This window comes from Lissotriton helveticus, chromosome 3_1 (assembly GCF_964261635.1).
Source record: "Lissotriton helveticus chromosome 3_1, aLisHel1.1, whole genome shotgun sequence".
Taxonomy (NCBI): domain Eukaryota; kingdom Metazoa; phylum Chordata; class Amphibia; order Caudata; family Salamandridae; genus Lissotriton; species Lissotriton helveticus.
Window position 1 is genome coordinate 613,685,295 of NC_136061.1, and position 14,407 is coordinate 613,699,701.

The following is a 14,407-nucleotide window of genomic DNA, read 5'->3' on the forward strand; positions in this document are numbered from 1 at the left end:
ACATTTTTAGGAATCGAAAACATTATCACTCTATTAATGTGCAGGTGGTGTGCCTTGCGGACATGACCATATCGCATGTGTGCGCCAAATTCCCCGGCTCAGCCCATGACTCCTACATCCTGAGGAACAGCATTGTGCCCAGGCTGATGGCTAATCTGCTTCCCGAACATGCTTGGATTGTGGGTGAGTATGCCTAGTGATATTGCGTGCTGTGTGTGTGACCTGCTGCCCTCTGCCTGTGCAAATTTGCAATGTGTGTTTGTCATTCACAGGTGACTCTGCATATCCCAGCCGTCCATGGCTGCTGAGCCCACTACGGAATCCCAGGACCTCGGCTGATGTCAGGTACAATGAGGCCCATGGCAGGACCCGTCGAGTCATTGAGAGGACTTTTGGCCTGCTCAAGATTCCGCTGCCATGACAGGACTGGAGGTGCACTGTCATACTCGCCTGGGAAGGTCTGCAAGATCATTGTGGCATGCTGTATGCTCCACAACATGGCCATTCACAAGGGGATTCCCCTGCTCCTGGATGATGGTGAGGACCCAAGGCACCCGCCTGTTCAGGGCCCTGAGTCCAGTGATTAAGACAGTGGAGAGGAGGAAGGAGTTAACATGCGTCAACAGCTCATCACCCACTACTTCACTTGAAGGTGGGTGACGAGGTACAACTTGTACATTGTCTGGTGTGATTGCTGTTGTTGTGAAGGGCTATGTGCAGATGGTACAGACAGGCACATGTTGAGTCACCTGCCTGTGGAAATGTGGCAGTTACATTTCACATGTGAACGTATACAGAACTCTGTTTGTTGACACTTGTTGCTCATTGTGTTGTCTGCCTGTAGACTTATGCGGATGTTTGATGTTGTGTTATGTCTGTGATGCCACACTAATGCCAGTGACTGTTGGTGTGGTGTGTCTCCATAGGTGCCTCAAAATTATCCAGGCCTACATACTGTACATCTTTTGGATACATCATGGACATCTTGAACACTGTAAATATGGCACTAAAAACAAAGCTGCAACAATTGAAGTGTGTGAGGTATTTTATATACAAAGTTGACATGAGAGGGGTGCAGGCATATTTACATGAAGGTGGTGATGGAGCAGTGAGTTGACAGTCATGGTAAAGGAGATGCAGTAGTAGACACCACATCGATGTGGTGACCCAGTCCAAAAGACAGGTGCCATTCACAAGGCAGTGTGGGGAAGGACAGTCCAAACAGTCAATGCAGTGGGGAAGAGGGTTGCCTTCAGGGCTGGCTCTGTGACTGGCGTGTGGCTGGTGCTTAGCCTCCAGAGACTCCCAGGCTCTTGGACGCCCCCTTGATTGCTTTGGCAGGGGGGGCCTGCTGCATGGCCAGCGGCGTCTGAGGACTCACCCCTCTCTGTGGCCGCAGGGGAGGATGGTGCACAGTCATCCTGCAACAGAACAGAGGAGGGCAGAGGTGTTGTTTGGGATTCAGGCCTGTCCCTCAGTGATGCCACTTGCTGGGCCATGGGGTCTACCATTTGTCCAATGCGTGTGTCGATGGACCTCATCAGCAGGATGAGCCCACGTAATAGTTCGTCAGACCGGTCACTTTGTCTCTGAACCTGTTCATATGCCCTGATGACTCTGGTGAAGTGGTCCAGGGATGGTGTGCCAATCTCCTGAGGTCTGGGGGTGACCCTGGCCCTCCCACCTGCCCTGCTGCCACGGACCTGTTGCCTCGGCACTATGGGTCCCCGTACACTCTCCCTGCCATCCACATTTGTTGGTGTGGCCTGGCCATCCCCTGGGACAGGGAGGGTGCTGTAGGTGGTACTGGTGGTGGTGGTGGTCGCAGCGGTGGAGGCAAAGGCTGTGACTGCAGGTGTCTGCTGTGCTGCTGTTGTTGTAGCAGACATGGTGGTGGGGAGGATGGGGGCCTGGGACCTGTTGGTCCCTGGCACACCAGATGGGCCGGCCTGGAGCTCATCGTCCAAACTATCCTGGGAGTCAACATCCGAGAGTCCATGTACCGGGAGTGGAGACTGGCTCTGCTGGTCGTTGTTGTCCTCAGCAGTGAGTTCTTCATCACCTGTGGATTAGATGGGGAATGGTCAGTGTTGGGCACTGTGCAAGTATTCTGTTAGCTGTGTGTCATCCACTGTCTGTACACTACACAATTGAGAGATCTTCACTATTAATATTAAGTGCAATACTGTGCGTCATTACATGGTGCAGAGGAACATCAATTACTCGTACATGTCAGGTATCGATAAATTGCATGCAATTGGTGCTGTGTGTAGTGATGCAGGTCTCCTTCCCACAAACAGCCAGTCCGGTGAAGATGGCTACCTACCTGTAAGTTTGTTTGGTGAACAATACAATGGCTTCCATGTGCTCCTGGGTGGTGTGGGAGGAGGGCTCCATCTTGCTGGGGAGTGGGGCAGGAGGCATGGTGAGAATAGTAGTGTAGGCCTACTTCCCCCAAACAGGCATCCCAGGGAAGATGGCTACCTACCTGTAAGTTTGTTTGGTAAATAATGCAATGGCTTCCATGTGCTCCTGGGTGGTGTGGGGGGAGGGCTTTATCCTACTCAGGTACGGGACAGAGGGCATGGTGGAAGTAGTAGTGCAGGCCTCCCCCCCCAAACAGGCCTCCCAGGGAAAATGGCTACCTACCTATGAGTTTGTTTGATGAACAATGCAATGGCTTCCATGTGCTTCTGGGTGGTGTGGGGGGAGGGCTCAATCTGGCTGGGGAGTGGGACAGGGGGCATGGTGGGAGTAGTGGTACAGGCCTCTCTCCGATATACAAACATCCCAAGCAAGATGGCTACCTACCTGTAAGGTGAGGGTGGACAGTGCAATGACTTCCAAGTGCTCCTGGGAGGGGGAGGGCTCTATCCTACTGGGGTGTGGGACAGAGGACATTGTGGGAGAAGTGGTACAGGCCTCCCTCCCCCAAACAGGCCTCCCAGGGAAGATGGCTACCTACCTGTTAGTTTGTTTGGTGAACAATGCAATGGCTTCCATGTGCTCCTGGGTGGTGTGGGAGGAGGGCTCCATATTGCTGGGGAGTGGGACGGGGGCATGGTGGGAGTAGCAGTGCAGGCCTACCTCCCCCAAACCGGCCTCCCAGGGAAGATGGCTAGCTACCTGTAAGTTTGTTTGGTGAACAATGCAATGGCTTCCATGTGCCACTGGGTGGTGTGGAAGCAGGGCTCCATCTTGCTGGGGAGTGGGACAGGGGGCATGGTGGGAGTAGTGGTACAGACCTCCCTCCCACATACAAGCCCCCCAAGAAAGATGGCTACCTACCTGTAAGATGAGGGTGGACAATGCAACGGCTTCCAACTGCTTGTGGGTGGGGGAGTGCTCTTTCCTGCTGGGGTGTGGGCCAGGGGGTATGGTGGGAGTAGTGGTACTGGCTGCCTGAGCTCATGCTCCCATGGTAATATTGGTGGCTATGTTTAGGGTAAATGGGAGTGAGTGAAGGTTGGATCTGTGAGACAGGTTTTTGGTAGGTGTGTGGTGGGATTTGTCTTGGGTAGTGTGGGTTTTTGTTTGTGCAAGACAGTAAATATCGGTGTGTTGGTTAACATTTGTTTGTACTTACCAGCCTGCACTCCCCCCGGATACTCCTGTGAGACTCTCAGGATGCAGTATGGCAAGCACCTTCTGCTCCCATGGTGTGAATGTTTTCTGTGGGATGGGAGGACCACTGCCAGTTCGGTTAGCCAGTTCCCAGTTCTTTCTCCTCCTCTCTTTGACAACCCTCTTCAGATCATACCACCGCTTCATGATCTCCTTCTTGGATTGTGGGGTGGTCCCTACTGCATTGACCCTTTGTACTATCCTTTCCCAAATTTGTGTCCTTGTGGCTAATGGTGTCTGTTGGGCCAGGCTACCAAACAGTTGTGGTTCCACTCTGACTATCTCATTTACCATGACTGTCAACTCACTCTCTGTGAATTTGGGCATTTTCTGCGATGCCATGGTGTGTGGTGTTTGAAATGTTGGTAGGTGCAAGGGTATAGGTGGTGGGTGTGGTGTTTTTGTGTCAGGTGTGTTATGTGCTGGGGGATTGTTGGTGCTGGTGCGATGGTGTTGGTGGAGGTGGTGGTGGTGGGTGTTCTGTGTTGTCTTGCCTCTCCTGTCAGGTCTGGTGTGTGCCCTTCACTTCTGGAGTGTTGCAAAGGATTGTGGTCAGTTAAGGGGCTGGTTTTATACTCAGCTGTGTGGGTGTGTCATAATGGGGTATTGCTGTCAGGTGTGTTGTGGGAGTTGTCCAGGAATTTGTATGTTTTTGTTTAGAGATGTTTGTCATTTGGAAGTGTTTTGTGTGTTTGGGGGGCATGGCTACATTTTTTGTGTGGACTGTTTGCCATCCTAATGGGGCCCTATGTTTGAGTTTTCAACAACTGGTATGGCATATGAGCTCCTATTCTCCCCATATTTTACCCCAACCCAATTACTGCTCAAGCTTGGGTATGAGAGAGCCATGCAATGCAGTGGCAGCTGGCACCGGTAAACATGGTGAGACGGTGGGATGCGGGGCGGGGCAGGTTGGGAAGGGGGGTTAAGTTGACAGGCGGATTACATATAATTATATTAATAAATAATACCTATTTTGTCTTCTGTCAACTTCCCCCCTGCCGCGCCATGGCCGGCCACACTGCGCTTACCTGTGCCGGCCACCGCTGGTGCAGTTGCTGAAGGATAGCATGATTTCACTGCTCAGCCATTGGCAAGAGTCTATTACAGAACAGCAAACTGATGGTCTGGCACTAGATCCAGAAAAAAACAGTTGCTATTGAACACTGACTTTTTGCGAATCTAATACAGTTGTGTAAACAGACCTATGTACTATTAGATGGATTCACAAAATCCCAATTCAGAGTTGGTCATGATCTGACCTACCTCACGAATATCAGTAAGGTAGGTTGCAAATTGCTACTTTCTGTAATTGGATGCCATCACAGTGATGGTGGCTTGCTGTGCTCAGCAGACCACCATGCCTCTGATCACATTTTAATAAAAGCAAACCTTTTAAAATGCAATCCCCACTTCCTGAAATAATATTCGCAAAGGGGAAGGGGATCCATGGAAACCACTTTCTCTTTGTACATGGGTTCACAACTCCTTTAAAGAGTCAGTAGCTTTTCAATACATTTTGGCCAAAATTATAGTAAGAAACCAATGATTCATTGCAGTATGACTTGAAATTTGGAAGGAATACCCTAAGCACCTCGGGCCCGATTCGCAGAACTAACTTAAGACAAAATCCTAAACTTACTACAATTTTGGTATTCACAGAAGGCACTAACTCATTTTGGTATTCACAGAAGGCGTCCTAACTTTAAGACTCCTAAATTTCTTCTGTGAATACTGAAAGTCTTAAAGTTAGGATTTTTCTCAGTTTAGAAGTAGTAAAGTTAGGACTCCTAAATTTAGGACTCCTAAATGCCTTCCGAGAATACTGAAAGTCTTAAATTTAGGATTTTTCTCAGTTTAGGAGTCCTAAAGTTAGACTTTACTTCTCCTAAACTGAGAAAAATCCTAACTGAGATCCACCTCCAAATCAAAACACCTTGCCCACAATCTCGGCATCACCCTGGACAGCAAACTCACAATGAAACAACAGATCAAGACAGTCTCCCCTGCATGCTTCCAAACTCTCACCATGCCCAGAAGAATCATCAAATGGCTACTCATAAGCATGAGAAAACAGTACCACAAGCCTTAACCACCAGCTGGCAAGTCTACGGCTAAACACTGCATACAGGAACCACCACCAAACTCATGAGATGGTCAGACTGATTCTCAACCTGCTCAAATAGACTAAAATCACCCAACACTTGATGAACCTCCACTGGCTTACCGAAAAAATGCCAATTCACGCTACTAACTCACGCCTACAAAGCCCTCCATGACCAAGGACCAGCATACATGAACCACCAACCATCCAGAAACTCTCGCTCCGCCTCCCTCACCCTTGCACAGACACAGCGCATCTGCCATAGCAGCAGAGGGGCAGCTCATTCTCACACCATCGGGTCTTGGAACTCCCTCTCTACCTCCGAACGACGCCCTCGCTGATGGACTTCAGAAAGAGACTCCAGACCTGGATTTCCTACTAAGTCCAGCAAACCAGGCCTGGATACCGTCTCGGGTGATAAGTCGCACTTTACTAGTACCAATTGATTGATTGATTTTACAAGTCCTGGTAGTGAAAAACTCTTACATTCGTTATTCACTACTGCAATGCCTTCCTCTCCCATAGGATTGCATTGAAGTCATTTTATTACATTTAACAAGCTGTCATTTCCAAATGTCAGCAAGTAACCAGTTCTTATTTGGTGCTTTTGGAATTGTAGTGAAAAATCATCTCTTATGGTCAAGTCAGATTTTAAATTGCAATTATGAAAACACCACTTTTAGAAACTATGCATTTTCCTGCCTTAGCCCTTTAACGCCTGCAGCTTGCCTCTGGTTCATGCAACTGGGTTAAGTTGGCTGCGTGTATTACTCATAGACAGCCACATACAAAAGAGACCTTAGGTGTGCCTGGATAGGACATCACTGGCAGGATGGGAGGGCAGAGATGGGCACAACTTAACACTTGAATAGGCTGTGCCCTGCCTCCACACAAAGCGCTACATCCCCCCTGTAGTTAGGCTGAGCCAGGATAAGGAAGGAAGGATGCATGTGGACTTCAAAGGGAAACCTCTAGCAGCTTCTCTCACTTCAAAGCAAGGCCCAGCTATAAATATTGGACCCCAGACACCCACTTTTCAGTGCACTTCTACACCTGTGGATACTTTGCCAGGAAGAAGGACTGATGTGCTGCTGAGTGGACTGCCACTCTGCTAGAATGCTGCTCTGAAGGACTGCTGCCATGTTGTGCTGACCTAATGCCTGATGCACTCTTGCATTGGTGAGAAGGACTGAACCTGCATCTATCGAAACCCAGGACCCCAAAATGACTCCAAGGGCTAGTTAGCTGGCCTCCTGACTAGAGCCTCAGCAACAGAATGCGCCAAGAACCTTGACCCCAGGCCCTGGACTCTGCCATATGTGAGTCCTACCATGCCTAGTGGTGCCACCCCAGTCCTGGATCCTTTGAAAGTTGACCCGAAGTTGCTCTGCCAGACATCTGTGGATCCAGCAGAACAGATGCATTAACTCTGCTGCATGGTGTCATCCCATGCAAAAAGGTTGCATCGCCTCTGCTGCGTTCGTTCTCCCAGTGCAAGGAATCCACATCAACCTTGCATCCTGCATCAGAACTGCCACTGTGCAAAGCTTCACCAACACAGACCCTTGTATCACAAATCTCTCATCGACGGCAGCCGCGATGATGACACAGGTTCTTGCATTGCAGCCTCCTAGGTCTTCGAAATGGCGCATAGCCTTAACTGCTGGACTTTGCATACAAGAAAAATCATCTCTTATGGTCAAGTCAGATTTTAAATTGCAATTATGAAAACACCACTTTTAGAAACTATGCATTTTCCTGCCTTAGCCCTTTAACGCCTGCAGCCTGCAGCCAATGGAATTCTCAACGATGAGCAGGAGCTTGCATGCAGCTCTGCAGCTCCTTAGACCAAACACATCACCTCGGCTGCACGATGCCTCCTCGAAGCAGAACCTCAAAGTGTTCTGTAACCAGGACTTAAGGTACTCTTGTTCAGCTGGTCTACATGGGTCACTTTAGCCAGCCCCCACTCCATCACTGTCACCCTGAAGTTGTGACTTTGCCCCGGCCTGGTGCGACTAGATATCTACAGTTGGCTCTTTGTGCTTTTCTGAGCTATTTTCACTGAAGTCCCTGGTTCTACTGATTGGATTTTTATCGTTTTGATCTTGCTTTGTTTATTAGAATTGACTGTATTTTTCTTGTACTGGGTTTTTACTTTATTACTGTTTGAATTGTTGCATACCTTACACATTGCCTCTAAATCAATCCTGCTCTCTGCCAGTCTATCAGACTGTTGAGCACAGGTTCATTTGGGTTTTGTTCCTGCCTCACCCTGACAAGGATAGTGGTTGCTGCTTGAGTAGGGTTTTAACCCCCTCAAAAAGCAACCCAATTTCTCATATTGGTCATCAGCGGTGAGGATTAGAGCTTGTGTTTGTGCTGTGTCAGACAGTCATTTTGTGCTACACTAAAAATCTCAGATAAATAATCAGTGTTTTACATTTCCTTTTTCTTTTTTCCAAATTCACCCATACTCTACCTGATAGTTGATGCCTGTGGCTTCACCTGCAGGAACTGAACATGAGCTCATCAATCTGGAGCACTACACTGTGGCTGAGCTCAAGGAATTTTGCAAGGAGAGTGGGCTGCCTGCCAAAAGTAGCACCAGGAAGGAGAAGCTCCAAAATTCTTCGAGGGCCAGAGGCCCACCAGTTGCCAGTCACAACTGATGACCAGATGGAGAGGATTATGTGGAGAGTCCTCGGATGCAGCAGTCAGCTGAGGGAGATGCAACTCGTCATTATCTAGTTATTATTCATGTGCAGGAAGGGACACCTTCCAGTACATGAACAATCACTGTTGGCGATTTGCCCTAGCAAAAACTAGGAGAAATTAATAATGAATATTTTCTCCTCATTGCTCCAGTTTAAGACTTATAAGGTCTTATTTTTGGCGCTGCCCCAAATTTAGGCCAGCCTTGTAAATATGAGGCATCGACAAAAAGCAATGGGTGTTGTAGTGGAGCACCCATTGCAACACCCATTGCCTGCCCCTTTCAGGCTAAGTGTTGCGTGAACAGGGGCAGTTTTTACAAGGTGGCGTTAAGCCACGTTAAGTGGCTTAACACTGCCTTGTAAATAAGGCAAAGGGGTTATCTTCATCAGAATGTCAACAAAGTGATAATCTTAGAGACCTGCAGGTGATTAGGCGCAGTATAAAATTAAAATAACAATAACAATAACAATAACAATAACAATAACAATAATCTGGTGGCAATAACCCCTTGTAAATATGCTTCCCGGTGTCCCAACCAGGCACAGCCTCCCACTGGTGTGGAGACAACAGCTTTGGTAAGTGTAGCGATTGGGGTGGAGATGCCCCAATTATTAAGGGGGTAGTGTAGAGGTTACCCTAATGTCCCTAGGTGACCGAGAGATGGTTCAGAGATTTCACATGCCTAGTAACACTAGGAAATACAGGCAGTGGTTCCCCATCAATGGGCAGACGGCGGAGGCTCTGAGAAACACTGGAGCCAGCATGACAACTGTTAGAATGTTATCTGGTGACCTCAGAGCAGGTAATCCGTAATGCATTCCACCAGGTTATTGTGCCAACAACCATGAGAGTCACTACCCAATGGCTCTGGTTCCCTTCGAGGGGGGGTGGTCTCAGGTTCCTTAAAGGTAGATTGTCTTCTTGGCAATGGCCTAGAGCTCACCATCTGGAAAGAGGTGGAGCTCATGTCACACCTAGAGAGGTTAGGGTTGCCTGAGAAGGTATGCTGGACCACAGGGTCCATGGCTGCCCAAGAGGGTAGTCGGCAGAACCTGGAATCATGCCTTAGGTGCCTGCAAAAGAGAAAAGGCATGGGGCACATGAAACCCAATCCTGAAATTACCACAGTATGGAAGGAGGCTGAGCCTGAGGGCAAAGCCCCGGACCTACAGATGAGGACATTGCCACCCCAGGGAACAAGCCTGAACTAACCAACTAGCAGAAGGATGAGAATCCCACCAGAGAGGATTTCTGCAAGGTGCAGATGGGAGTACACTATTCAATGGTAGGCCAAGACCCAAGCAGCTGACGCCACCTTTGGTGATAACCTGATCTACTGGGAGAACGGTCTCCTGTCTAGTGAGCCTAAGGTTCCTAAGCCTGGTCCCACCTGTGTGTTGGTCGTCCCCCAGTGCTACAGAGCCTTCCTGCTGGAGCTGACTTATGATATTCTTCGCAGGTCCTCTAGGGCAGGACAAGACCTTTGAAAGACAGTTCACCCCCTTTTATTGGCCCTGGATTAGGATGGCCTCAGATGCGGTCTACAGGTCATGCACTACCTGCCAGGTCAAAGGCAAGTCAGGAAGAAAGTGCAAGGTTCTCCTGCAGCCAGTCCATCATTGGCATGCCCTTTGAATTAGTGGGCATCAATATTGTTGGGCCTGTGGACCCCAAGATCGCCCTTGGCAATAGGTTCATCATGGTTTTGGTGGACCATGCCACTTGGTACACGAGGCTATATCCCTGAGTTCAGTGGCTACACCCACAGTGGCCTGGATACTCATACGTATCTGTACCCGTATGGGGTTCCCTGAGAAGGTAGTGGTACCAAAGTCATGTCTGCATACATGAAGTCCATGTGGAAGGAGTGTGGAGTAACCTATTAGACCTCCACACCCTGCCATCTCCAAACTAATGGGCCTGTTGAAAGGTTCATCAAGACCCTAAAAGAAATGATCATGGGTCTATCGGAGCCCTTGAGGTGGAATTAGGATGTACTCTTGCCATGCCTGTTGTTTGCGTACAAGGTGCTACCACAGATGGGGGTTGGATTCAGCACCTTTAAGCTGTATGGCCACCCTATGAGAGGACCTCTCATCCTTGTGAAGCAGGGGGAGCAAGCTCCAAATAAAACCCTTCAGGATGTGGTCAGCTACATGCTGGCACTCTGTACCTAGATGATGCACATCTGGTATTCACATCAACAAGTGCAGGTCATTCCATGATGCCCACTACACCCTTGATGTACTTTCAAAATAAGATGCATCTTCATAACTGATATGCTTTGCTGTGGCAGAGCTGCTGTAGGTCACATATGCTCAGTCTGAGTTCAGTTGATGATAATGACTTACAACTGAAACATTGGTTCTTCTCAGGAAGTTGTATTACTGATGTGCCAGATGACACAGTCTGAGCTGCAGAGCCAATGGTCTGAATTTTTAAATGCAGTCAAACCAAGCAGTGTTAAGATCATTAGCCTCCGCTTTAGCCCTTAAAAACATGCATTTAAAAATCAGCATCCATAGCTATGCTGAAGCATGCTACTATAAGTGGCGTGAGTGTGGTGGCAGCGTTTTCATTCCAGCCGCATGCTGTGGAAACATGTCAAACTGTGAGGCATACGTAGCATACATTTATGCTACAAAGAAAAAAACTAAAATTAAAACACACATAAATCCAACCTTCTGCATAATAAATCACTACATCTGTAAGGTCCAATTAATATTATGATAAGAGAATCCTGTTGAGATTGTGTCCAGTGAAGAGGAGGTAATGACTGTGGTGTATATCTGCAGATGGTCCAGTGCAACCTGCTTCTTGGGGTGAGTGGCTCGATCTGTACATGGGTGGGGGACACTTGCTCTTGTGTACTAAGGTGGCATTGTCTCTGCAGGCGGCATTTGTTGTGGAGGATGCAGGGTGGTTTGTATGAACAGAAGATGTTTGTGTATGCCTACAATCCTAATTCAGACAGGGACTCCTAGTGTGCTGCGTTCTTCCACTAAAACCTCCTCTTCGGTCTGAAATACAAGTATGTGCAAAAACGACTCCTCCCCGATTTCTTTTGAAACACTCCCTCTTGGATGCTCCTCAATGCAGACATGTGTGTTGGACAGTTGGGCATATGTTAACAACAGGTAGAAAACTGACCACATCCCTTAGGGCACTCCAGTGTATTGGGTGAAATCCTCCTCTGTTATACAAGAAACGATATAAATAGTTTTAAAGCATTTATTTTCTCCTTTTGTTTGAATAAAGCATATAGTTCTCAAAAGTTGATAAGGTTTCCAATGTCAAACATATATTCCATTTCAATTCATATATGATTGACTACGCTCCAATGCATTTCGGGCGTTGCCCTTCGTCGGGGAGCATCTAAACAAAAACGACATATAATGTTCTCAATATGATATCACACATGTACATGTAAAAATGATAACATTATAAAAAAGGAGTAAGGCTAACAAACTAAACTAAATTGAAAATAATGATAAGTTAAAAATAAATGATATGGTTGATTATCATCATTGTGGCAGGGTACTGTTAAAGTGATTTGAAATCGGTTTGTCATTAATATAGTTTAGAATAAAGTGTGGAGTCGCCTGGTCAAGCAGGATATGCGGCTTGTAATCACAAGTTTAAATAGGGAATGAACTGTGGCATGCGATTAACAGGAACAGTGAGTGAAAGACCTAATTCAGCATAGGTAAACGATACAATGGTGGAGCATGCGCCAAAACGCGCTAAGGTGACTAAACAAATTACAAACGGTTCGTATAACCAAGAGTGTCAAACGGTCACCTAGAATTGCCTACTCGTTTATTCAGTGCTCGATAACATGTCAGATGTGATGCGCTTCACACGAAGTAACTGTGATTTGGGCAGGGTATCCAAAAATGTAATAGTTGGATACCCTCATCACTGTAAAGGACAATCAAATCACTACTGACATCTTCCGAAAACCCACAGACCGCAATAACCTCCTGCACTATACCAGTTTTCACCAATCATCCTTAAAAAGACACCTGCCCAAATCACAGTTACTTCGTGTGAAACGCATCACATCTGACCCTGATGTAGCAAAAACAAGAACGGAAGAAATGCTGGATCGATTCAGAGAAAGAGGTTACCCAGAACAAATATTAAATACAGCGAAAAATCAGGTACAAGACATACAACGGATGAACTCGCTAAAACAATCTAAAACAAAAACTACAGAGGACCGGATGGTCATCGTGTCAAAATACTCTAATGTGAGCTCGTTGTACAAAAACATCATTTTAAAACATTGGCCAATGTTACAAGTGGAACCTGATTTCCAAGACATGTTCAAATCCAGACCCTTGTTTGCATACACGAGAGGAAAGAATTTAGGAGAAATTTTAAAACATTCCAAACCCAATCAAGTGATTCCACGAGGGACAAAACCTTGCAACAATTGTAATAATTGTCACAATATAATTCCAGGAATGAAAGTCACCCATCTCATGAAAGGATACGACATACCATTAAGGGTCGCGGCCACTTGTGACACCAACAACCTAATATACTTACTCAAATGCCCTTGTGGTATGGTTTATATTGGGAAGACTGAACGCAAACTCAAGACCCGCCTTAATTAGCACAAATCTAATATCAGGACTAAAAATTCTAAATCATCCGTAGCAAGCCACTTCATAGAAAAGAACCATAACATTTCTCAACTTAAGTTTATGGCGTTGGAAACAATTGAGAAAACAGAAGGCAGAGACAATAACAGAACATTGTTACAGCGTGAAAATTATTGGATCTACAGATTGAATTCGATCAAACCGAATGGACTCAATGAAAGAATTGAGTTTGCATGTTAGTTATGAGTTGACTCACTTACAGTGAGAACTCTGTTCTATTTTTCCGCTAGGCCGACTAATATGAATATCAATTGTAATAATTTTCATTTAATCACCTTCTTTTTAACAGGATTATTCTTTACTTGTTTCACTTATCATTGTTATTAATTGTTTGCATCTGTACCATACCCCTGTGGTATTAAACCTACTAGAGTAGTTTATTTACGTTAGTCCTATTTCCATTACCATGTTTACGAACTCACGTGATCACACCACTTCCTGGTTCCCCGTTCAAAATAATCAGCGTTTTTCCCGGAAGTTTAGCTTTTTGCGAGCAGGAGACTCCATACCACCATGTTATCGAGCACTGAATAAACGAGTAAGCAATTCTAGGTGACCGTTTGACACTCTTGGTTATACGAACCGTTTGTAATTTGTTTAGTCTCCTTAGCGCGTTTTGGCGCATGCTCCACCATTGTATCGTTTACCTATGCTGAATTAGGTTTTTCACTCACTGTTCCTGTTAATCGCATGCCACAGTTCATTCCCTATTTAAACTTGTGATTACAAGCCGCATATCCTGCTTGACCAGGCGACTCCACACTTTATTTTAAACTATATTAATGACAAACCGATTTCAAATCACTTTAACAGTACCCTGCCACAATGATGATAATCAACCATATCGTTTATTTTTAACTTATCATTATTTTCAATTTAGTTTAGTTTGTTAGCCTTACTCCTTTTTTATAATGTTATCATTTTTACATGTACATGTGTGATATCATATTGAGAACATTATATGTCGTTTTTGTTTAGATGCTCCCCGACGAAGGGCAACGCCCGAAATGCATTGGAGCGTAGTCAATCATATATGAATTGAAATGGAATATATGTTTGAAATTGGAAACCTTATCAACTTTTGAGAACTATATGCTTTATTTAAACAAAAGGAGAAAATAAATGCTTTAAAACTATTTATATAGTTTCTTGTATAACAGAGGAGAATTTCACCCAATACACCGGAGTGCCCTAAGGGATGTGGTCAGTTTTCAACTGATCACGCTTTCAAGACATTTTAATTCATTCGCCCAAGGGTGGAGGGTGATACCATAGGAGCACCCATCTGAAT